Source organism: Gobio gobio, assembly GCF_949357685.1.
Source record: "Gobio gobio genome assembly, chromosome: 11".
In the NCBI taxonomy this organism is placed as follows: domain Eukaryota; kingdom Metazoa; phylum Chordata; class Actinopteri; order Cypriniformes; family Gobionidae; genus Gobio; species Gobio gobio.
Window position 1 is genome coordinate 49,028,694 of NC_137104.1, and position 23,982 is coordinate 49,052,675.

The 23,982-nt window shown below is 42.2% G+C and overlaps 1 long non-coding RNA gene across 1 annotated transcript; it reads left to right on the forward strand.

The window, feature by feature from the left end:
- Positions 1-288: 288 nt before the first annotated feature.
- On the forward strand, positions 289-23,596 carry LOC307134442. The gene is made up of 3 exons (XR_013817570.1): positions 289-685; positions 21,858-22,516; positions 22,787-23,596. It is a non-coding gene; the product is annotated as an uncharacterized lncRNA (long non-coding RNA).
- The last annotated feature ends 386 nt before the right edge of the window (positions 23,597-23,982 follow it).

The window sequence follows — 23,982 nt, forward strand, 5'->3', positions numbered from 1 at the left end:
GGGGTCAAAAGTCAAGTTTGAGCTCAAGATATTTTTATGAAGATAATTTGCATTACTAAAACATATTGCCAGATTTCTAGTGTCCTACCTATAATTAATTTGGCTGGACAACTAAAAATATTTAAAGTAATTTTTCTCAGTTCTACACTAGCGAGTTCATTTGCTTTTGTAGGGCAGTATGAGTCTATTTCTTATTAACTCAGTGGGAGTTGACTTCATAGTAATGAGTGCATGTAGGCGTTGTCTCTGTTTCTGGACTTTTTAAATGCAAACAGGGAATTGAAGTCCATTCAGACCTTTCTCTGGAACTGCATTAGCATTTGTACAATCAATTCAGTTTTATTTTTTGGCTTGTGATTCAGTTCAGCTGAAGATGCCTCTGTTTGTCGTCTCGATGCTGCTGCTGTTTGGTATTCCGTTAATCCTGACTGAAGTTGTTGATTCATTTAATACATGCAACCAGTTCTTTTTTAAAGAACAGCCTCCAGTGATTCCTGGAATTCTAAATAATTCAGTCTCACAGAATAACAACCCTTACAAACGAATCTGTCAGAAATATAGCAACACTTACAGATTTGCAACTCTCTACGACACAACAAATAGAATCCCTGTTTTCTCAGCTTACAAATATACTGGGAAAGGACATTTCAAAAGACCAGAAATTAACTGGATGATTGAGTCTCAGGTAATGTTTTTCATAGTCATTTGTTTTTTTTCTTTCTCAATGATTTTTTATTATGTCTGTATAGACAGAGCTTTATAATGTATGTCTGCTATATGTGCTCATTATTATATTGTACACATCTATCGACATCTATTTTCTGTAAATAACCTATTGGCTGTTTTAATAATTCACACACAAAATTTTGATTCCGTAATTTTGCATGAGCCTCATGTTGATCAGGAATGCTGTTATTTTTTTCTCTGAAACACAAAATGAGTATTTTTTTCTTCTTCTTCTTTTTGTAGATTTAGATGTAGAACTATGGGGTAATTATTATACCAATATAATATAATAGTGGACCAATACATAAATTACTTTTTAAATTACAGGGTACATATCAGTGCATTAGCAATTTGTTTTGATAGCAGAAGTGCAGCTGTTATAGTTTGGGCTTTCGTGTTTCAAGTCAAGTAAATTTAAAACTACTATAACCTTTTTTAATATTGGGTAAATATTCTCTTGTTTCATGTAGTTACAGGGTAAGTAAGAATCTGTGGGCTGTAAATTAAAGTGGTGTTTGTTTCCCTCTTGTTTCATGAAGTTACAGGGTGAGTACAATAAAAACACATACACAATCTGATATCACTCGGAAACATTTATTTGAAAAACAACTCGTCTTTTACCCTCATGCCATCCGAGATGTATACAACTTTATTTATTCAGATGAACACAAACAAAGGTTTTTAGAAAAATAAATAATCTCTGCTAATGCTAGCTCATGGGTTTCTAAAAGTTGAAGCATCAAATAGCACATACAGCAATAACTACAGTAATCCATATGACCCCAATGGCTGAATCTATGTCTTCTGAAGTGAAACGATAAGTGTTTGTAAGAAACATACCAGCAGTTTTAACTTTTGAAACTGTAGACCAGTGGTTCTCAAATGGGGGTACGCATACCCCAGGTGGTACATGAAGGCACTCCAGGGGGTATGTGAGATTTTAAAATATACATATATTTAAAAAGTAGCATCCATGCAAAAATCCTTTAAAAATGATTATTTAATAAATATTTCAGGAAAATATAAGTATAAGTTCATAAAATGAATTTTATATTCAGTATAGGGATGATCATTTTGGTTAATTTTCCCGACCGATAACCACCGCTCATTATCCGAATATTAACCGTTAACTGATTAGATTATAATATTGAATTGGCCTTAAATAAAAATACAATTGACGAGTGTCTGTGACCCGTTAAAAAGACACTTTTTCACGGGTATATTCTACTGTGCAATTGCAAACAGCAGCATTAAGAACAGATCAACAACAACAGAAACTGCTGGATTCACACATTATCCAATTTTCACGCACCTTAAGCATTTCTGACAACAGAGAAAAACGGAATAAAATATAAATAAAAAGCATTAAATAAATAGGCCTATACTAAATATTTTTCACAGGGTCTTCTGGGTCTTTTCTGACCCCAAAGGACGTTTGCTCAAAAAAAAAAAAAGTTTCCTTTTTGTCCAAATGACATTAGACTTTGGACGGTTGTCAACACTCTCTAGATCTACAAATAAAAAAAATAAATTGGATTGATATCTGTTTTTATGTTCGTGTGACAAAAAAAGTCACACTCAGGGTCTTCGGGGTCTCTTAGAAATGGACAAAATTCATCCTCAAAATCAGAAACAACACAGAACACGCATACAGAAATGAAGTGGCACACTTCCAACAATGCATAAAACATCCACAATGCAAAATGATCATGCTCTCTCACACACACACACACACACACACACACACACATACACACACACACACACACACACACACACACACACACACACACACACACACACACACACACACACACACACACACACACACACACACACACAACACACACACACACATGTTTGTTTTTGTGAAATGTGAGGACATTCCATAGGCGTAATGGTTTTTATACCGTACAAACCGTATTTTCTATCCCCTTACACTGCCCCTGCCCCTAAACCTAGCCCTCACAGGAGACTGTGCAGTTCACTTTCTGTGAAAAAAAACTTGTTCTGTGTGATTTATAAGCATTTTGAAAAGTGAGGACATGGGGAACGTCCTCATATTTCACCCTCTTTTTGTAATACCTATGTCATACCCATGTCATTATACACATTTGTGTCCTGATATTTCACGAAAACATGCCCACACACACACACACACACACACACACACACACACACACACACACACACACACACACACACACACACACACACACACACACACACACACACACACACACACACACACAGGAATACATTTGTTATTGCTTGTTATTGCTGTTCAGTTCATTGAACTTTGATGTTCATGTTGTGTATTTTTTACTCAATATGTAATATAACTGTTAGACTGGTACAGTTAGTAACTGAAGTGTAGATTACATTTGTAGAATTATGAGAAAATCAGATGTTTTAAATAAATGATAAACTCTAAAGACTCCAACTTTTCTCTTGTTCAGGTTTGATTCTAATCATAATGTAACATCTTTGAAAAAACATTTAAACTTTGACAAAATTAATTAATTTGAATTGTTATAATTGTGATTTCATAACATTTAGATACAAATCCAACTGAAAAATACTTGTGAAAAGATGTATTTCAGTGAGTCAAATAGCACATAGCAAATATTGGAGCTCTGCAGCCATTTACTGGTAAAAGTAATTTTTTTATTTTATTTTAAAACTGTATTTTCCAAAAGATGAGCAAAAATCTTACACTAAACCATGTCAAATTATCCATGTTATCCCCACGAATGAATGTTAGAAATGTGGGTCTTTTATAAAGTGAATTTTACATAAAAAACCTGATTTTGTGTGAAAATCCATTAAAAAAATAATTTCTAAATCTATTTATATAAATTTAAAAATGATTAAAAATACTCCAAAATCTGCACAGATGTTGAGTCAAAACATTAATAAACAGAGGAACATTTTATTTGTTCTAAAAAAAACAATTGTTTTGTTACAAAATTATATTTCGTTGCCTGGGGTCTGTGGAGATCTCAAAGACCCTGAGTATAATTCCCAAACGAAGACCAAACAAGGGTTAAATAATTACCAAATTAAGCCTTAAACAAGGCTTCAGATGGCACTGATGCCCAGGGAATACCAAGATAACGGCTCGTGAGAGCGGCCAGCCTTGGGAAGCGCCTTTCATTTGCTTTCCAACAGTCAGGAGCTTGTACTACTGTAGCTGCTGTATTTTAATCAACCTGGTCTCATTGTGAAAATGTACCTCTGGCAACGTTTTTGCAAACCGCCAAAATACGTACCAATAATTACATATCTCTGCAGTTTCAAAGTGAAATGAACACTAGAGGCAGTAAAACAGCAAGCACTTTTTATCGTTTTTTTTTTCCATGTAAATGAATACATTTTGGAGTTTGCGTCACTTAATCTGCTCCATATGCTCGGCTTTTTTTATATAATAAGTTTGCTCAGTAGCTCAGCTGGTACAGATTTGTACTTGTAATAATGAAAGCTCAGGTACGAATCCCGTGAAAGACAAGTCATGATAAAAGAGCTCAAAGATGAGTTCACACAAGCTAACAAGACATGGTTACTATTGTATTTTTGTCACATTTGCTTTTGTTAACACTATCGGTTAGGTTTAGGGTTTAGTGTAGGTGTACGTTAAAAAAACAATGTCACAAAACGTCAGATTGACGCTCATCTGTTCCGGGAAAAAAACGAAGCTTTTGGCGGCACCCAGTGGACATATCACTTTGAAACTGCAGTGATATGTACATATTGGTACGTATTTTGGGGTTTGCAAAAACGTTGCCAGAGGTACATTTTCGCAATGAGACCAGGCTGATTTTAATACTGCATAGCATATTTTGCAAGTAACTTTGTCGCCTTTTCTGTGGAAATGGTCCCACAAAGTAGGCCTACTTCTGCGAAATATGTCTATGCAGGGCCGGATTAACGATTTCCTGTGCCCTGGGCAACAAGACTCAAGGGCCCCCCCTGCCCTTGCCCCAAAGCAACAATCGTAAAGTCGCTATCACCAAGAGCATATAGCCTATACTTCTATACTAACAAATCAGGCTTCTGCAATGCTCAGTGGAGATGTATGTAACAGCCTCAGCATTCAAGAGACAGAACAGATGCACAAATGTTTAACATAACTTTTTACAATGAATCTTTCACAGAACTTGGTGGCTACAGAGTAATTATTAAATGTTTCAAAATAGCCAATCAATTATCTTTTGACTGCAACAGTGAAATAAAGCAGACAGCTAGCGAAGCCTTACCTTAAAACCAGAGATTATTTCTAAAATGCTACAATGTGAAATTGTGGCTATTTTTTGATATTTTTTTTTAAATGGCGACTAATTTCAATTCCTTTTCTCTTTTTAGTTTTTTTTTAGCGCTCTCGCTTAAATTTCAGACAGTATTGCCAGATTGGGTCGACGATTTCCAGCCCAAACGCTAACTAAAACCCGCCCAATTCAAGAAAAAAAAACACCCAAAATTTGAACTGCCAAAATAATGTGATATAATTTTATTGCCATGTCAATCAAGGTTGGGTTAGCACCATTTTATCTCCTTAAAACAAAATGTCAAAATAAAATAAAAATAAATACATTTCCCAGGAAAACGGATCAAAACATTAAAATACAGTCATGCATGACCAAAATGTCCAAGTGGAAACTATAAAAATCACGAAATTAACCGATGACTTTAACCCATGGAAAAACACATGCATTATTTTTCAAATGTCAACAGTAAGAGTAAACAAATTTTAGTGCCCAATAAAACTTAAGTGATCGGAATAAACAACGTAATGATCAGGCATTGCACACAGACACTGTTTTTGACGTGATTTAACATAATATTTTGATCAAACGGGTTGCAAAAATATGCATATAATTAGGAAAGTGAGGACTGCGTTTATAATGTGATCTAACATAATATTTGACGGTGCCAAGGGCCCCTTAGATGTCCTGTGCCCCTGGGCAAGTGACCAATTGCCCTAATGGTTAATCCGGCCCTGTGTCTGTGTAGGCACGTGTGGTTGCCTCGTGAGTTAACAAATACAATATTTTTCTTTAACCATGCAGCAAAAAAAAAACCTACAAAAAAAATAAACAAATAATTAACATTAAGTTTTTAAGTTATATCTTTTTATTTCCAAATAGTTCAAGAGATACCACTACAAATGAGCAGTGTTTTGCACATTTATGGAGTTTTAAATGGTTAATTTTATAGTTTTAAATAGAGACAGAGCGACACGGGTCATAATCCGAAGAACACGCCCACCGGGGGGGGGGGAAACAATCGAACGCTCTCCATTGACTTTGCTTTGCGTGAAGCGGCATCCTTGTAATTTCGGACTTATAACAAAAAAAAGAACAATGTCTAAAAGCGGATATGTAACAAAGTGTACAGCAAACAAGCTAAGCAAAACCCACAACCAAAAACCCAGACGTTTTTATAAGCTGTTGACCCAGAAACGAGCGTTTAAGGACAAAAAAGTTGATACAGGCCATTGAGACAGAGCGCGACACGTTATATTACACTGAGAAGTACACACACTACAGGGGAACGTAATCAGAGACAGGAAATATCATATATAAAACTGACATTTGGATATTTGACTTAACAGTGACAACATATTTACTGCACACACAGGCATACTGAGTGTCAGGATCCCAAAATGTACCCATTCTTCCTGCTGAAGCTTCACGTTTTACTGCCTTTATCCACTTTTGTCTCCTTAAACTCTCGTTTTTTGGGGTCGACAGCTTATAAAAACTTATTTCTGTGTTCTCTTACGAGAGGTTCTCTCGTATTGCGTAAGTTCCTTACGCATCGGGAAAGTATTCTTTCTTCGAGATTTCTGAAAAACCCCAAATTATCCTTAATTTTGTAACATTGTCAACGCAGTGCGGCAGCCTGGCAGACCATAGCAGGCTATTCCAGCGTGCTATTGGCTGCTCTGCTGGCAACTGCAGCAGCCTATCGGTGAGCCCGCGTGACGTGGCGACCAATGAGGGCGCTTCGCGCCCACCTGGCCTCATTTGCCTACAGGTGGGGCGTGGCCACGTGTATATAAGCAGGGCTCACGGGCTGCATATTCGATTTTCTTTTCTTCAGCGAAGCCCTTCGCATCGCTGGATCTGGAACCCGCCGCCGTGACCGTGCAGACGAGCAAGCAGAGGACAGCGCCTGAAGAAGCCGGCAGCATCGCGCCACCTTCAGCCATCCGTGCCTGCTCTGCTATCCGGCAGCCTATATCCTATTCTTGCTCAGTGTTGTCGCCGCTGCGTCACACTTTTCTCAAAAAGAGCCGAGCGTTTGTTTCAAAATGTCTCGTTCCACCTGCGGCTCGTGTCACGCGCAGCTCAGTTCCGGGGACCGCCATGTGATCTGCGCTCTCTGCCTGGGCCGTGATCACGCCGCCGCCGCACTTCTCGCCGGCGGATGCCCGGAGTGCGAGGAACTGAAGATGTCGACCCTGCGGGCTCGACTCGATCAGTTCGAGGACGACATCCCTCCAGTCCCTGCTAAGCCGCGCAGAAAGAAGCGCCGCTCGCAGCGGACTCCGGAGTTCGCTGAGAGAAGCTCGCCGGAACCCTTCCCGCCCGCTTCACTCTTGCCTTCCCCGCCCCCACCCCAGGCCGCCATTTCTGTTGCCGCCTCCGGGGATGAGGCGGATGCGGCCGCGGAACGCGCCGACAGCTGCTCCATCATGGCTTCCGCCCAAGGTGGCAGCGCCGAATCGGCTCGACGGATGCTACCTAAACAGTCGCCGCCGTGCGCCCACCGCCAGGACTGCACCCTTTCTGCCAGAGCTTCACGAGGAGCTCGCAAAGTCCTGGAACGCGCCATTCTCCGCGAGGGTCTCGTCTCAGGCTTCTTCGACGCTCTCACAAGTTGACGGCGCGGCTGAGAAAGGCTACAATGCTATCCCTCCGGTGGAAGAGGCGGTCGCAGCGCACCTTTGCCCGCCTTCTGGTTGGCGCTCAAAGGCTGCCCTCCCGTCTAAGGCCTGCAGAGTGACGTCATCGTTGATCGGCCGCGCTTTCGCTGCCTCCGGTCAAGCTGCATCTGCTCTGCACTCTATGGCCGTGCTGCAAATCCTCCAAGCCAATCTCCTCCGCGACCTGGACGAGAGGAGCTGTGACGCTGAGTTGATCACGGATTTGCGAAGCGTGACGGATCTCTCCCTCCGCGCTACCAAGACCGCAGCACAGGCCCTCGGACGCTCTATGGCCTCCCTCACGGTAGCTGAGCACCACCTCTGGCTCACGCTCGCGGACATGCGAGAAACAGAGCACGCGGCCTTCCTAAACGCCCCGCTCTCCCCGTCTGGGCTCTTCGGACCAGCGGTCAAGGGGATCGTCGACCGTTTCTCTGTGCAGAAAACGACGCAGGCCATGAACCTCTTCCTGCCTCGACGCCCCGGCGCCAGCAGTAGCTCCGTTGCTCGCCGTCCTCGCAACCAGCCAGCACCGAGCTCCGCGCAGCGCCCAGCGCGGCCCCCTTCGTCTCAGCGAAGACCGAGCAGCCGCCCCAGATCGCGCTCTTCCAGCCGTGGTAAGCCGCCTCCCCCTCGGGGCCCCCGGCCTAGGATCGCGCTGAAGTCCGAGCCTCCAAAGTCCTCCTAGCCAGAGGCAAGAGACGACGGTTAAGTCCCGCCGCGGCCGGACCACCGTCAAAACTCTATTTCCTGTCAGCCCCCACCACTGTGGCTGCTGCAGATGGATTTCACGCAGCCAACGAGCCGGCAAAAACGCCCTCTCGCCTGTCAATAACCGCCGTTTTTACGGCGAACCAGAAAATTCACAAAAGTTGCATTATTTCTGGTTGCACGGCTCACGCCGTATGTGTTTCAAATGCAGTAAATGTGCCCACTTTTCTGTGTTCACCCCTGCACACAAGCACTATAAAGCCCGTGTCCCCCACTCACATAAAGCGGCCTCCGGCCGCTCGAGTGCTAGAGTTAGGTCACGTGTCTGCTTGTTTGCGTCCACGCCTAGCCACCACACGCGCTGTCACACAGCCACTCTTAACCGGTCATGTTCCACGCGTAAGAGTTGTGCCCGCTCAAACGCGCTCACACATTTTCGCGAACATTATGCCTCAGGCGCTACGCGCCGCGCCACACACCATTTGTTCTCCGCCCAGGGTGGCCAAAGCGATGAGTGTAGGGCCACACACAAGCCATTCCCTGCTCAAAGCGGCAGAGATACAGTGTGTAAGGCGGCCAGCCATCGAGAGCGATCGGCTGGCCCACAGCACAGAGAGCGCGCGCACCGCGCCCGCCCCTCCTATACAGGCCGTCAAACCCGTGAAACGCGGCGTTTCGAGTCCGGAGGCCGTTCTATCCCGTGTGGCACACGCGAAAACGTGGGAAGCCATTCCAGGTGTATCAGAATGGGTGCTGAGAACAGTGAAGCACGGCTACACTCTGCAGTTCGCTCGCCGCCCTCCGCGCTTCTGTGCACGTACAGAGACGAGAGTGAGCAAGGAAGTAGCACATCTACTTCGAGCGGAGATAGCCACGCTGCTGTGCAAAGGGGCTATAGAACCGGTTCCCAATTCTATGAGCGAGTCAGGCTTTTACAGCCGGTATTTTCTCGTGCCAAAAAGGGACGGGTCGCTCAGACCGATTCTGGATCTGAGGCGTCTGAACAAAGCTCTTATGAGGAGATCGTTCAAGATGCTCACGACCAAGCAGATCCTCGCGCATATTCGCCCGAGAGACTGGCTAATTTCCCTAGATTTGAAAGACGCATATTTTCAAATCAAGATAACGCCGCGTCACAGGCCATTCTTACGATTCGCCTTCGACGGCCAGGCTTTATCAATACACCGTCCTTCCGTTCGGCCTGTCACTAGCACCCCGTACATTTACGAAGTGCATGGACGCGGCCCTCGCTCCCCTGAGAAACCGGGGGATGCGAATATTGAACTACCTGGACGATTGGCTCATCCTGGCGCAATCAGAGGCCGAGCTCCTCGCCCACAGGGCAATGCTGCTCAGCCATCTGGACAGCCTGGGATTCACGGTCAATTGGACCAAGAGCTCATTAGTGCCCACGCAATCAACCTCATTTCTGGGTTTGAATCTGGACACTGTGGCTATGTCAGCCCGCCTGTCACCCCAACACGCGCGCCAAGTTCGGCGCATGGCTGCGTACTTCCGGCCGGGCAAAATCGCACCTCTCAAGCTTTTTCAGAGGATGCTGGGACGTATGGCCTCAGCTGCAGCTGTGCTCCAGCTGGGCTTAATGCGCATGCGCCCGCTGCAACGCTGGTTAAACGCCCGAGTGCCTCACAGAGCCTGGGCGTCCGGAGGCTTCAGGATCAGAGTGACTCAGGGCTGCGTTTCAGCCCTAGAGCCCTGGTTAGTAGCCGACTGGTACCAGCGGGGAGTGACAATGGGAGCCATCTCACACCGCAAAGTCATCTCGACGGACCCCTCCACCTCGGGTTGGGGCGCCGTTTTCGAGGGCAGACCGGCCTCGGGCCTCTGGTCGAGCGGAGAAAAACTCCTACACATAAACTGTTTGGAGATGATAGCGGTAGAGAACGCGCTCAAGCAGTTTCTCCCGTTTATACGAGGACACCACGTGCTGGTCCGGTCGGACAATACCACGGTGGTGTCCTACGTGAACCGGCAGGGCGGTGTCAGGTCCAGGTGTCTGGGCAATCTGACGGAACACCTGCTCGTGTGGGCACACAGCTCGCTGCGCTCGCTGAGAGCTGCGCACGTTCCGGGCCACCTCAATGTGGGCCCGGACAAGCTGTCCAGGGGCCTCATTCTCCCAGGAGAATGGTCCCTGCACCCCCAGATAGTCCAGCTGGTATGGCGCCTATTCGGCAGAGCGGAGCTCGACATCTTTGCAACAAAAGAGAACGCCCGCTGCCCGACGTTTCTGTCCAAAAGCGAGGGTGCGCTGTCCCAACCTTGGCCCAGCCTTGGCCCAGCCTCCCGCTGTATGCTTTCCCGCCGATTTCCCTATTGACCCAGGTCATAGCGAAAATCAGGGAGACGCGCCGCCCGGTGCTCCTTATAGCGCCACGCTGGGAGAACCAGATTTGGTACCCAGAGCTGGTGAAGCTGTCGCACTCACCCCCCTGGCCAGTTCCGCTGAGAGCAGACCTCCTCTCTCAAGCAGGAGGGTCCGTTTGGCATCCCCATCCAGAGCGATGGTCTCTGCATGTATGGGTGACCAACGGATACCCGTTGACCTGCCCGAAGGGGTTATGAACACGATTTCACACTCTAGAGCCCCCTCGACGAGGCGGTTATATAGTTCTAAGTGGTCGGTGTTCACTGAGTGGTGTGCTTCCAAGGGATTGGATCCACAGCAATGTGGGGTCCAGCGGGTGCTCTCCTTCCTCCAGGAGCTGTTGGAACTGGGCAGGTTCCCTTCCACGCTCAAAGTGTATGTAGCGGCTTTAGCAGCGTTCGCTCAGACGACGCTAGGCAGCACGCTAGGAAGGAACGAGCTCATCATCCGTTTCCTCAGAGGAGCCAGACGGATGAATCCCCCGCGGCCCCCATCGGTTCCTATTTGGGATCTGGCCTTGGTCCTAGAGGCCATGAAGGCTCATCCCTTCGAACCGCTCGAGACTGTGGAACCAAGGTTCCTTTCGCTAAAAACCGCGTTCCTGATAGCTCTGGCTTCAGTAAAACGCGTGGGGGATCTACACGCGCTCTCAGTGAGCCCGACGTGTATGGAGTTCGGCCCAAATGACTCCAAGGTCATTCTTAGGCCGAGGCATGGTTATATCCCCAAAGCGATAGGCACTCCCTTCAGGGCGCAGTTTGTCTCCCTCTCGGCTCTGCCAGCACCCGACGAAGGGGACGGTGGCAATGTCCTCTGCCCTGTCAGGGCATTGAGGGTTTACGTCACACGCTCCGCCGCCTTCAGGCGTTCTGAGCAGCTATTTGTTTCGTTTGGAGGGCGCACTAAAGGTCTCGCCTCCTCGAAACATACCCTGTCCAGGTGGATAGTGGACGCGATTGCAGTAGCTTACGCTTCCAAACACCTGCAGTGCCCGCTAGGTGTCAGAGCACACTCCACTAGAGGCATGGCCTCTTCGTGGGCTTGGGCCAGAGGGATTTCCATCCACGATATTTGCATGGCGGCAGGCTGGGCCTCCCCGTCTACGTTCGTGAGATTTTACAATCTGGAAGTTCCTGCCTTACAGGCGAAAGTGTTATCAGTTCAATAAGGCTGTTGGTTCTGCCCAGTGATTCCGCGCAGACATAGCTCACACACTGGTAGTAAGTTCGGTACGAGGCTTATGTAAATTTGAAGGAGACCGGCGGTGCCGTTCCCTCATTTACGAAAAGAGCTGTTGTGAGTTTGAAGGTGACCGGCGGTGCCGTTACCTCACTCATATGACAAGATATTGTGAATTTGAAGGCGACCGGCGTTGCCGTTCCCTCATTCATGAGACAAGGTGTGGTGAATTTGAAGGCGACCGGCAGGTGCCGTTCCCTCATTCATAAGACAGGGTGTTGTAACCACCCGTTGTAACCACCCGTCAGTTCGAACGAAGTGTCCGTATATGTGGTGGCCCGTTTTCCTTACCGGCCACCCTGCCCGAGCAGTGTTATGGGCCCCGGTTCCCTGGGATACATATGCTGTACGCGAGGCGCGCACGGCGTTGACAATGTGTTCCCGATGCGTAAGGAACTTACGCAATACGAGAGAACCTCTCGTAAGAGAACGATACTCGGTTACTTAACGTAACCTCGGTTCTCTCTAGAAGAGGGAACGAGTATTGCGTTCCTTGCCGTGCGCCCCGCGGGCTTTTACGCTTCAGAACTACGAAAACCGAATATGCAGCCTGTGAGCCCTGCTTATATACACGTGGCCACGTCCCACCTGTAGGCAAATGAGGCCAGGTGGGTGCGAAGCGCCCTCATTGGTTGCCACGTCACGCGGGCTCACCGATAGGCTGCTGCAGTTGCCAGCAGAGCAGCCAATAGCACGCTGGAATAGCCTGCTATGGTCTGCCAGGCTGCCGCACTGCGTTGACAATGTTACAAAATTAAGGATAATTTGGGGGTTTTCAGAAATCTTGAAGAAAGAATACTTTCCCGATGCGTAAGGAACTTACGCAATACTCGTTCCCTCTTCTAGAGAGAACCGAGGTTACGTTAAGTAACCGAGTATCGTTTTATAGCTTGTTTGCTGTACACTTTGTCACATATCAGCTTTTAGACATTGTTCTGTTTTTTGTTATAAGTCCGAAATGACAAGGATGCAGCCTCACGCAATGCAAAGTCAATGGAGAGCGTTGGATTGTTTTCACCCCCGGTGTGGACATGGCCTAAATACGCTCTGTCTCTATATGGGCACTGTTTTCACTACATTAGTTTGAATCACTACATTTGAGAGATGAGAAATATTTGCATGATTATTATCATTTAAAATGTTCGAAATAGTTTTTTTTTTTTTTAAATGTTTGAATTTTGTATGCGTTTATCTGTTCCAAAGTTTAATAAATCATTGGTTTTCAACCAAAAATGCTTTAGGTTGTACTTGGCTGAAAATATATTTCTCAGGGGGTACATTACTGAAAAAAGGTTGAGATTCACTGATTTAGACTATCACTTCCGACCAACTGTCACCTGTGCGTGCATGAGAGGGTTGAGTTCACGCTTGACACAACTTGATTTTTTTTTTTATTAATGCTCAAAATACAAAATACAAACAGTAACAGATAATAACAATGAGAAGCAAACAAGACAGGAGAACAGAGATGCCAGTTCTCAGTTTCACATGAAACTTGTGCGAAAACGTCATGAAAGCTTGAAGCTTCACGTTGCTCTTTACAATGTGCTTAAATTTACGTCAAACGTGAACTCGACTCTCATGCACACGCTGGTGACAGTTGGTCGGAAGCGAAAAGATGAGTAAATTATGAGAACATTTCTGGGTGTACTGTATTTTCTTTTAATACATAATAGTCAAAAGACATGGGATTCCTTCTTAAGATTCATCAGTAGAAATAATGAAAAAGAAGAAGAGGAACAAGAGGAGGAGGAAATCAAGCAAGAGAAACAAAAAAGGGACAAAATGTGATACTTTCTGTCAGGACATTAGTATTTGAAATGAAAAGTAGATTTAAAATAGGAATAAATTAATGAGAAGTGTTGTAAATCTGATTTGAATTAAGTTGTTTTTCAAATAAAGGTTATTAAAAAAGTCAGTGATATCAGATTGTGAATGTATTTTTATTGTACTTAACCTGTAACTACACGAAACAAGAGGGAAACAAACAGCACTTTAATTTGCAGCCCACATATTCACACTTACCCTGTAACTAGGGTGACCACCTGTCCCGCTTTGCGTTGTACCGCACAGCATTCTCACCCCTTGTCCCGCATGTCGCATATTGAGAAAATGTCCCGCATTTTCACCAGTCTATTGATTTTTAATGATCATATTGAGAAAACATGCATGCGTTCTTCTGCCTTTTTAAGAAAGCATTTTATTTATTATTTTTGCGCCATCGTTTTTCACCTATTTAACAGCGCTTCGTCAGAAGTAACATCCCGCCTTACACAAATACAAAAGCCATTTTTTAAACCATATCCAATGGTTGAAAAGAAAGGAGTAAACACGGTCACTAGTAGGTTGTGACGGCTGTCAATCAAAATGTGGAGCGGTGATTCGTTCCATGTGTTCCCTGTCAGAAAACGAATGGATAGTTCTGTATATAAATGAATATATATATATATATATATATATATATATATATATATATATATATATATATATATATATATATATATATATATATATATATATATATATATATATATATATATATATATATATATATATATATAAATAAATGCAGTTCTGTATACAAATTTATATATATATATATATATATATATATATATATATATATATATATATATATATATATGTATATATATATATATATATTAATAAATAAGATTAACTAATTTAATGTTGTTTTATTTGTTTCATTATTTATTTAGTTGGATTTTAGTTGCACTTGGTCAGAACTGTTTCAAAAGTAGTTATCTGCATGATGCCTGCTGCCTTTGGGCTCAGTGATGTTGAATTTAAGATTATACAACAGTTTCAGGTTATGTTTTAGTGTTGGTAACATGTCCCACATTGTCCCACACAAACTTAGTAATCGTCCCACATTTGGTTTGTTTGATGGTGGTCACCCTACCTGTAACTACATAACAAGAGTATATTTACCCATTATTTAAAAAAAGTTGCAATAGTTTTACTTGACTTAAAACACAAAAGCCCAAACTTAATCAGTTCACTATAAAAAAAATACTGTATAAATGCACTGAGATGTACCCTGTAATTTAAAAAAAGAATTAATATATTGTTACATTATTATTACAAAAAGGTACGCAGTGTATGTTTTGCTAAATTGCCCTAAGATTATAATAGTAGAATAAGTACTCCTCAGTTATAAAATACTTACTGTATAAATTATTTGTTCATTTTCCTGGTTGTTACCCCTTTATTCCCCATATTGTTCCCTAATACCTTCACTGTAAAAAAAAATTGGGGGGGGAAATTGTGTAAATTGATCATTACATATTGGCCCAATAAATGACTTCCAAATAATAATCGCCATGCAAAAAGAGGCATTGTACTAATCATAGCTTAAGGTCTTCACTCAAAATTAAAATTGTATATTCACCGAACATATTTAATTGTGCTCAGTCAATCTATGAAGTCGAAGTGAAAAATCCATGTTAGCTGAACAAGTCCTCCGTCCGAAAAACGGTATACGCATGCGCAAAATGCGCTTGAAAAAAAACGTTTGTGTGGAGATTTCAAATGCGGAGACGCGGGAGCGGCAGCGCGAGCGAAGCCGAACCAGCAGGTGCTGAAGACCGAAACAGACATTCCCAAGACAATAGAGAGATATTCATCTCACAAAGACGTTGGTGAGTATTTAGCACTGAAATTATTCTCCAGAGTTTTGCTTTATGACCTGGTATGAAGTTTAAAAGACATTTTGTAGAATCACGAGTTCATGCATTCATTGGTTTCATGAGTGTGTTCTCGTTTACCACATAATTATCTAATGGTAGCCTGTAGCCAATAGTTTTATTTTCCTCATGTCTTATATGTCTAAAACAATAGGTAATAAGGAAATGAAGTCATTTGTGTGAAATGTGCGGCATGCGACTGTTGAACACGGTGCGTTTGGCGTTGGCCTCTTTCAGGGCTTAAGTTATTGCCTTTTATCAAACACGTCAAGCTCGTGATTTTCTGATGTCCATTCATTCGTCTCATCCTCATTATATAATGAAGAAACTTCTGTTCTGTCTCTTGCCAGATGTGATTCAGGGGAGCTTTGTCATTAATGTTAGTTTTTATTTTTATTTGCAGGTTTTTAGCTTGCAGTGCCGTGTTTTCTTCACCACAACAAGACATCATGTTATGCAGAAGACTTCTTGAATGTATTCAGAGTTTTTCTTTATTGAAAATAAGGTATTTTCACCCAAATATCCTGTGTTGGAATTTACTTGTTAATAAAGTAATGTGATAAAATGTCAACCCTGTTGTCTGTTTCTGTATTTTGCTTAATATATTTATGTTTTTAGTCATTTTTGTCTTTTGGGACAGTGAGAAATAAACAATTGTTACTACAATTTAAAATATTTAATTGGACCAACCACACAGTTTCACTGTAAAACATTTCTCCAATGCAAAATTTTCTAGTGACTGATCACATCTACATTTTTTAGTTGGCCAAATTGAAAAATTTAGATGTGATCGGTCACTAGAAAATGTTTAATTGGAGAGGTCTGACATTTTTTACAGTGTTGGTAAATTACATTTTTCCATTGCATGGCTCAACATATTATTTCTAATTGCAGACTGTTGCCACAATGGATAAAATTCAATTCACAGAAATTCAATTTGGCCAATTGAAAATTTTAGATGTGACCAGTCACTTGAAAATTTTTAGTTGGGAAGATTATACATTTTTTCCATTGGCTCAACATATTATTTCTAATTGAGCCCATGTTAACAGGCTGTTGCCACAATTGATACAATTACATTTACAGAATTTCACTTGGGCCAATTGAAAACTTTAGATGTGACCAGTCACTAGACAATTTTGAGTTGGGAAGATTATACATTTTTTACAGTGTTTATAGTTACACTATAATGTAATGTTTAGTGTGTTGGTTCTTTTTCATGTTCATGGTCATGTTTTCTGTTGTCATGTTGTCATTGGTTGATTTAGTCATGTGGGTTCTCAGTTCAATTCTGTCATTGGTTCATTGTCTTGATTGTTCACAGGTGTGTCTTGTTAGGCATTAGTCTCTGTGTATTTAAGCCCTCATGTTTGCCATGTGTCTTGGTCGAAGGAGTATTGCCTCATAACTGGAAAAATGCCTTGATTTTGCCTTTTAGTAGGGAAAAACCCAGACAATGCAGGAAATTACAGGCCTATAGCATTAACATCTCACTTGTGTAAATGGATGGAAAAGTTAATAGTTAGTAGAGTAGCATATTATTTAGAACAGAAAGAATTGATTAGTGCACAACAAAGTGGTTTTCGCAAAGGTAGATCTACAATAGATGCATTAGTTAAAGTTAGTAATGAGGCTGAAAAAGCCATTAGTATGAAAGAGGCCATGGTTATTGTCAACCCGTTCTCATCAGTCTGCGTATAAATGACACGACTTTACACTTTCCAAGTGCGTGTAATGCATACGCCAAAGTCCAATTTTGCGTGCATATGATACGCCAATCCTTCCCATTCACTTCAGTGGAGAGCAGATGCGTCCAAATACCACGCGTCATCTTAACGACAATGACGTCACCAGCGAGGCTCAGTCCGCCCAGTTCACCTGATGCGCGAACATCATCAAACATTGTATACTTTGATATAGAGAAAGCCTATGACTCAATGTGGAGAGAAGGATTACTGATCAAACTAAATAATATGGGAATTGGAGGTAGGATGTATAACTGGATTTTAGACTTTTTATCAAATCGGACATTTCGTGTTAAAGTTGGAGAGGCTGTTTCAAATGATTTTAATATAATAAATGGTATTCCACAAGGTAGCACTATTAGCCCAATTCTTTTTAACATCATGATAAATGACATCTTTGATAATGTTGGTACAGGTATTGGGTATTCATTATATGCAGATGATGGGGCTATATGGAAAAGAGGGAAAACTATTAGACACATGAGAAATAATATTCAGAGTGCTATAATAAAAGTTGAAAGGTGGACATATGACTGGGGATTTAAAATATCAGTTACTAAATCATGTTATATGCTCTTTACAAGAAAGAGAAAATTAGGAAATATACAGCTTAAACTGTATGGTCAAAATATGGAAAGGGTTAAACATTTCAAATATTTAGGATTATGGTTTGATGAGAGATATTTATGGAAGACACATGTTAAACAGATATAAACTAAATGTAATAAGGTATTAAATCTTATGAGATGAGTAATGGGTTATGATTGGGGCGCAGATAAACAGTCACTACTGGATATATATAGGGCCTTAATACGATCCTGTATTCACTATGGGTTTATGGTATATGGAGCAGCAGTTAAGAGTGTCCTGGAAAAACTAGATAGACTACAGTTTAGAGCTTAGACTTAGTATTGGTGCTATTAAAACAACTTCTACTAATGCATTACTTGTAGAAACTGAAGAACTATATTTGAGACGATTAAAGCTGTTGCTGACATATTGGGTTAAGCTAAAAGGATCTGGGAAAGAACAACCTGCTTTAGAGGTCTTAGGTGATTGCTGGGAGTATTTGAAACAACATAAAGGTAAAGGATTCGGTTGGAATATTACTACAGTAGCGGAAGAATACAGTTTAAATAGAATCGAGTATGGTCCAAATATAGTATTGGGTAATGTTCCTCCATGGGTATTCCCAGTTCCCAATGTAGACTTGAAACTTTTAGAACTAAAGAAAGAATGGACTGAAAGGAATGCTGATAATATTGGATATTTGGTTCATGAATATGTTAAGCGGAACTACTACCATTATATACCAATATTTACTGATGAATCTAAAGATTTAAGGAATGATCATGTAGGAGTAGGAGTGTACATACCAGAGTTTGATGTAACCATATGTAAAAGAATTAATGATAAATTATCTGTATTTACAGCTGAAGTAGAAGCCATAATTTTAGGGTTGCAATGGGTAGAAGAAGTAAGACCTCAAAGAATAATCATCTGTTCTGACTCTGTTGCAGCACTTTATTGTTTGAATTCAACTGAAACAATAAGAGATTATTTATTTAAAGAAATATCCATGATAATGCTAAGAATCGAGAGAATGGGAATTGATATACAATTGTGTTGGGTTCAAGCTCATATTGGGGTGGTGGGTAATGAGAAGGCAGATTTGACAGCAAAGAATGCACTAAAATTAAAGGATGAAGAAATAATGAAAGTTCCCTTTGGGAAAGGTGAAGATAAATTATTGATTAAAACAGCAGTGAGAGAATCATGGCAAAAAAAGTGGGACGTAGATAATAAAGGGAGACACTATTATAATATTCATAAATCGATTCATGTAAAGGCTTTTAAAGGGAAATATAGAAGAGAAGAAGTGATTATATCAAGATTAAGACTTGGGCATACTGGTTTAAAATCAACCCTGTTTTTAATGGGGAAAAGCAGTTCAGATAAATGTGATACATGTAAGGTTCCAGAAAATGTGGAGCATGTCATAATGAGGTGTAAAAAATATAATTTAGAAAGGAGTATCTTGCAAGATACAATATATGAGTTGGAACAAGAATGAAGTTTGAATGGGATTTTGGTGATGAGTGAGGAAATGTGGGAATGTAGTAGGGGTCTCCTTACTTTTCTTAAAGATACAGGGTTAGAACACAGAATATATATATATATTGATTAATTGTCTTGATTGTTCACCGGTGTGTCTTGTTAGTCATTAGTCTCTGTGTATTTAAGCCCTCATGCTTGCCATGTGTCCTGTTCGAGTTTTCTGTAACAGAGTCCACTGGGTGCGAGCTTGGTGAACCAATCTCCCACATTTATGGCACATCCCTGATGTTCCCGTAGCATTATGTTTTGCTCTTCGTTCGGAATTCCACTCTTTCCTTCGAGCAGGCGAAAGCGCGTGCACTTCATCACTGGGCCCGCTGTGTGTGTGATTTCCCGCGCCGCGCAGCACCACTTGCTGCTGTTTTACAGTTTCACTTTGTCTTACTAAGTTCGTAGCTTTAGACAAAGTCAGATTTGAATCTAACTGTAGCTTTTCGGAAAGTCTGATGTCTCTTATGCCCACTACTATGCGATCACGTATCAGTTCATCTTTGAGAGTCCCGAACTTGCAATATTCCGCCAATTTGTGAACTGCAGTAACAAAGCACTCGGCCGTTTCCCCCGGCTCTTGTTTTCGCATGTTAAACCTGGCCCTCTCGAAAATGACGTTGTGTTCTCCAATGAAATGTTTATCAAAACAGTCTTTTACTTTCTCGTAGATTACCTTGTCCTCTTCTTGTATCGCAGACGCATGTAAGATATCCTCTGCTTCATCTCCCATGGAATATATCAATGTGTTCACCTGGAATGCTTCATCTTTTTTATCCAAACCCGACGCTACTCTGTACCTTTCGAATCGTCTAATCCATTTGGGCCAATTTTGGATGTCCCTGCAGTCAAACTTCTCTGGAGGGCTAATGCGAAATGCATCTCCAACGGCGTAAGCTGCAGCGGGTGGTCCCGCGCGTTCTCTCTCTTCTCTGGACATCTTACTAGCTGGCACGTTGATTTATCTCCAAATAGCGGTGATTTTCCTTGAAAAGTTCCTTATACTGTCGACTATACTTTCATGTCGAAGGCTGAGTTGGTTTTTTTAACATTAAACACTTCTGACACCATGTAGTAATTTGTACTATAGATGAACACATACAACGCATGTCTTTAGCCTGCTGGCATATTTACTGAACTGTTTCCATGACTACACAGAGATACATTTCCACAGCCCCCAAGTACGGGGCATCCCGAGGGTCATACTACAGTGACTACATGAAAAGAGGTTTTACTGTTATAAAAAACAGATTTGTAAGCATTAATGGAACTGAAGGTTTTAGAATAAACACGAAACACACGTGATCGCTGTCATGCCGTGAATCTGGCCAATCGTGGAACAGGTGTGTCATCATCAGAGCTCGTGCAGTCGCTCTGGAGAAGCTGCGCAAAATGCACCAGCCGACTGCTCTCGAATCGCTCTGCGGCACTTTGTTGACATACGTCACTGTCACGTGGCGTCAGCGCTGCCTCAAGCCGTACAAAATTTCTAACCGGCATGCACTGCTTCAAGTCAGGCGCCGATCGTTCTGTGCAGCGCTGTATCAAGTCGAACAAGCCTAACATGACAGAAGAGACTAGAGGTGTGTTCGACATCGGCTGCGGCTGGATGCAACTGATCAACGAGAGTAGCCGCGTGCAGGCGGGGAGGAGCTGCAAACGGAGATGTGAAGTCGGGCACTTTCTGCTTCCCGCAGTTACGCTCGCGCTGTGTTTGCATACTTTATCACGGCTGAAGTGAAATAAATGCAATATTTGCCAATACACAGATGTTTCTGAGACATTATTGTCATGTAATACTTTACTCAGCGTCTGTTTGTACAAGAATAAAGTTCAACATATAAGCCGTGAATCTGGCCAATCGTGGGACAGCTGTATCATCATCAGAGTCCGTGCGGTCTTGTGCAGCCGCTCTAGAGAAACTGCAGCGGCTGCTCTCTAATTGCTCTCGCAGTACTTTGATGCCATGCGTTACAGCGCTGACTCAAGTCAGACAAAATTTCTAACCGGCATGCACTGCTTCAAGTCAGCCGCCGATCGGTCTGCGCATCACTGTATCAAGTCGAACAAGGCTTAGGGAAGCACATGGCATGATCACATGAGGGCACAAATGAAACGCATGACAACAGGAAACATGACAATGAACATAACAAGGACATGACACATGAACATGAAACAGAACCAACACACTAGACATTACATATAATTACCAAAAGTTACACTGTAAATTTGTTTACTTACACAATACTTTCCGGGCTGTAATCTAAAGCGTTACCACTGTTTCTCTTTATTTTGAACACCTGCAGCTTGATCCTACTGATGCTGAGATGACTGTGCCAGGTTTAAATCAGGCTAGGAATGAAGACTACTACAATGCTACAAAAATCTATAAAGTGAATCGCGGTCACTTGTTTCCCTGCTGTCATGCACCTGATAAAGTCACTGCCGAAACTACATTCACACTGACCAACATAGTGCCACAGAAGATCAGCTTTAATGCCGGCAGTTGGAATCGCATGGAAAAAGAGACCAAATATATCATGGAAACATGCAAATTTGACAATAATAAAGTTTTAGCCCATGTGCTGACCGGAGCTATACCTGGTAACAATAAAATGAAACAAAGAGTGAACATTCCCTCTTTCATGTGGATGGCATTTTGCTGTTTCAACAGTACGGAAAATGCAATGGTCTCTCAAGCTTATTGGGCCCCAAACGAAGATGAAAACACCACAGTCATTATCCCTGCCAAAAGCCTTCCAGAATTACTGGCATTTCTGAATGAAAAATTGCTGCAAGACGTACAGCTTTTTGCGAATAACTGTACTATATTTTAATAAATGATCACTGAATAATCATTGATTCAGCTTGTTGGATTAGAGGTCCATCAATTTCAAGAGTTCACATTAACTCACATTCACTGTAGTCAGAACAGTTCTGGCAGAGCTTCTGGCATCATTTAAAAGTTAGCCATTTGTTCTTTTTGCTTACCCAGTCACAATACACATGGGCTGTCACTGAAAATCAGGTGTTTTATGTCCCCACAGTGTGTTACCATAGTTAAAACATCCACCATTAGGGGATGACTGGACTAGCCAGCTAAACCCTGACCTTGTTTATGAAATGCATCTCCTATATTGAGAATGTTTTTGCTTATATTTAAGCTCTTGTCTTGTATTTAAACTTTTTGGTCCTCACAGATGTCAGAACATACTGTGTAAGTGGCAATGGCAAGTGGCAAAAAAAACAGTAGGCCTATATGTGGTGGCCAAAATTATTAGAACACCTGACAGATCTGAAAATATTGCCTCTAAAACATGATTTCATTTCATAATGTTCATGAAACATGCAGATGGTTGCTCTGACCATCAAATATCAGATGAAGTTATCCACTTTTAACATTAACATTTGGTATGTCCCCCTTTTGCAGCAATTACAGCAGCACATCTCTCTGGCATAGTGTCAATATATTTCCTCTGAGAACTGCAACTGAATCCAAAGGCTTTCCTTTGAATGCACAATAGATCTGTCCAGTTTATTTTCCAACTCGCCCCAAATATGCTCGATGGGGTTGAAGTCCGGACTTTGATGGGGCCAGTCCATAATTTTCAACATTTCAGAAGATTCCTTCCGTCACAGATAGTTCCGGCAATAGTTAGACGAATGTTTCGGGTCATTGTCCTCTTGGAAAATAAATCCAGGCTCAATAAGATGACTCCCATATGCCAAGTGTTCTAATAATTTTGGCCACCACTGTAATTAGGCCTTGATTGCTGAGAAGAGCACAAGAGATACAAGGACGCCAGAGCAATGTACTGAAATTTTTGCCAAAGTGTTGGTCAAAAGGTTTTAAAAAATGCTTACGCTTAAATTACCTGTGACTTCTCAAAAAGAGTGCATGACTTGAGTTCACATCATTAAATGTGTGTGCGTTTGTTTTGCTGTATTAGTGAGTACATTGCATTGACTCCCACTGACTTTATATCAAGTTAATGCTATTTTCCATAATCTAATACCCAACCAATAAAAACGCTGATTTATAATTAAATAATGTAACCGTTATGTTCTGTTTTGTTCTATGGACTTCCTGTGTTCTCCCTGTCACATGTTCCTTTGTTCTAGTTTTCCAGCCATTCGTCTGTCCTCATGGTAACCCTCATTAGTTAAGTTCCTTCCAGCTGTGTCCTGTTAATTATCTCGTTTGTTCTCCTATTTAGTTCTCACTTTTATCCCAGTCTGTGTCTGATCGCCGTTGTATGCTCCAGTGTGTTCCTTTGTTGTTTCTGCTGCAAAACCTTTGTTCTGTACCTTGAAATTTCAAGTGCTGAAATGAGTCAGGCTATCAGTGGAGACTATAACACAAAGGGCCCTATTTTAACGATCTGAAACGCAAGTGTCAAAGCGCGAAGCGCAAGTAACTTTGTGGGCGGG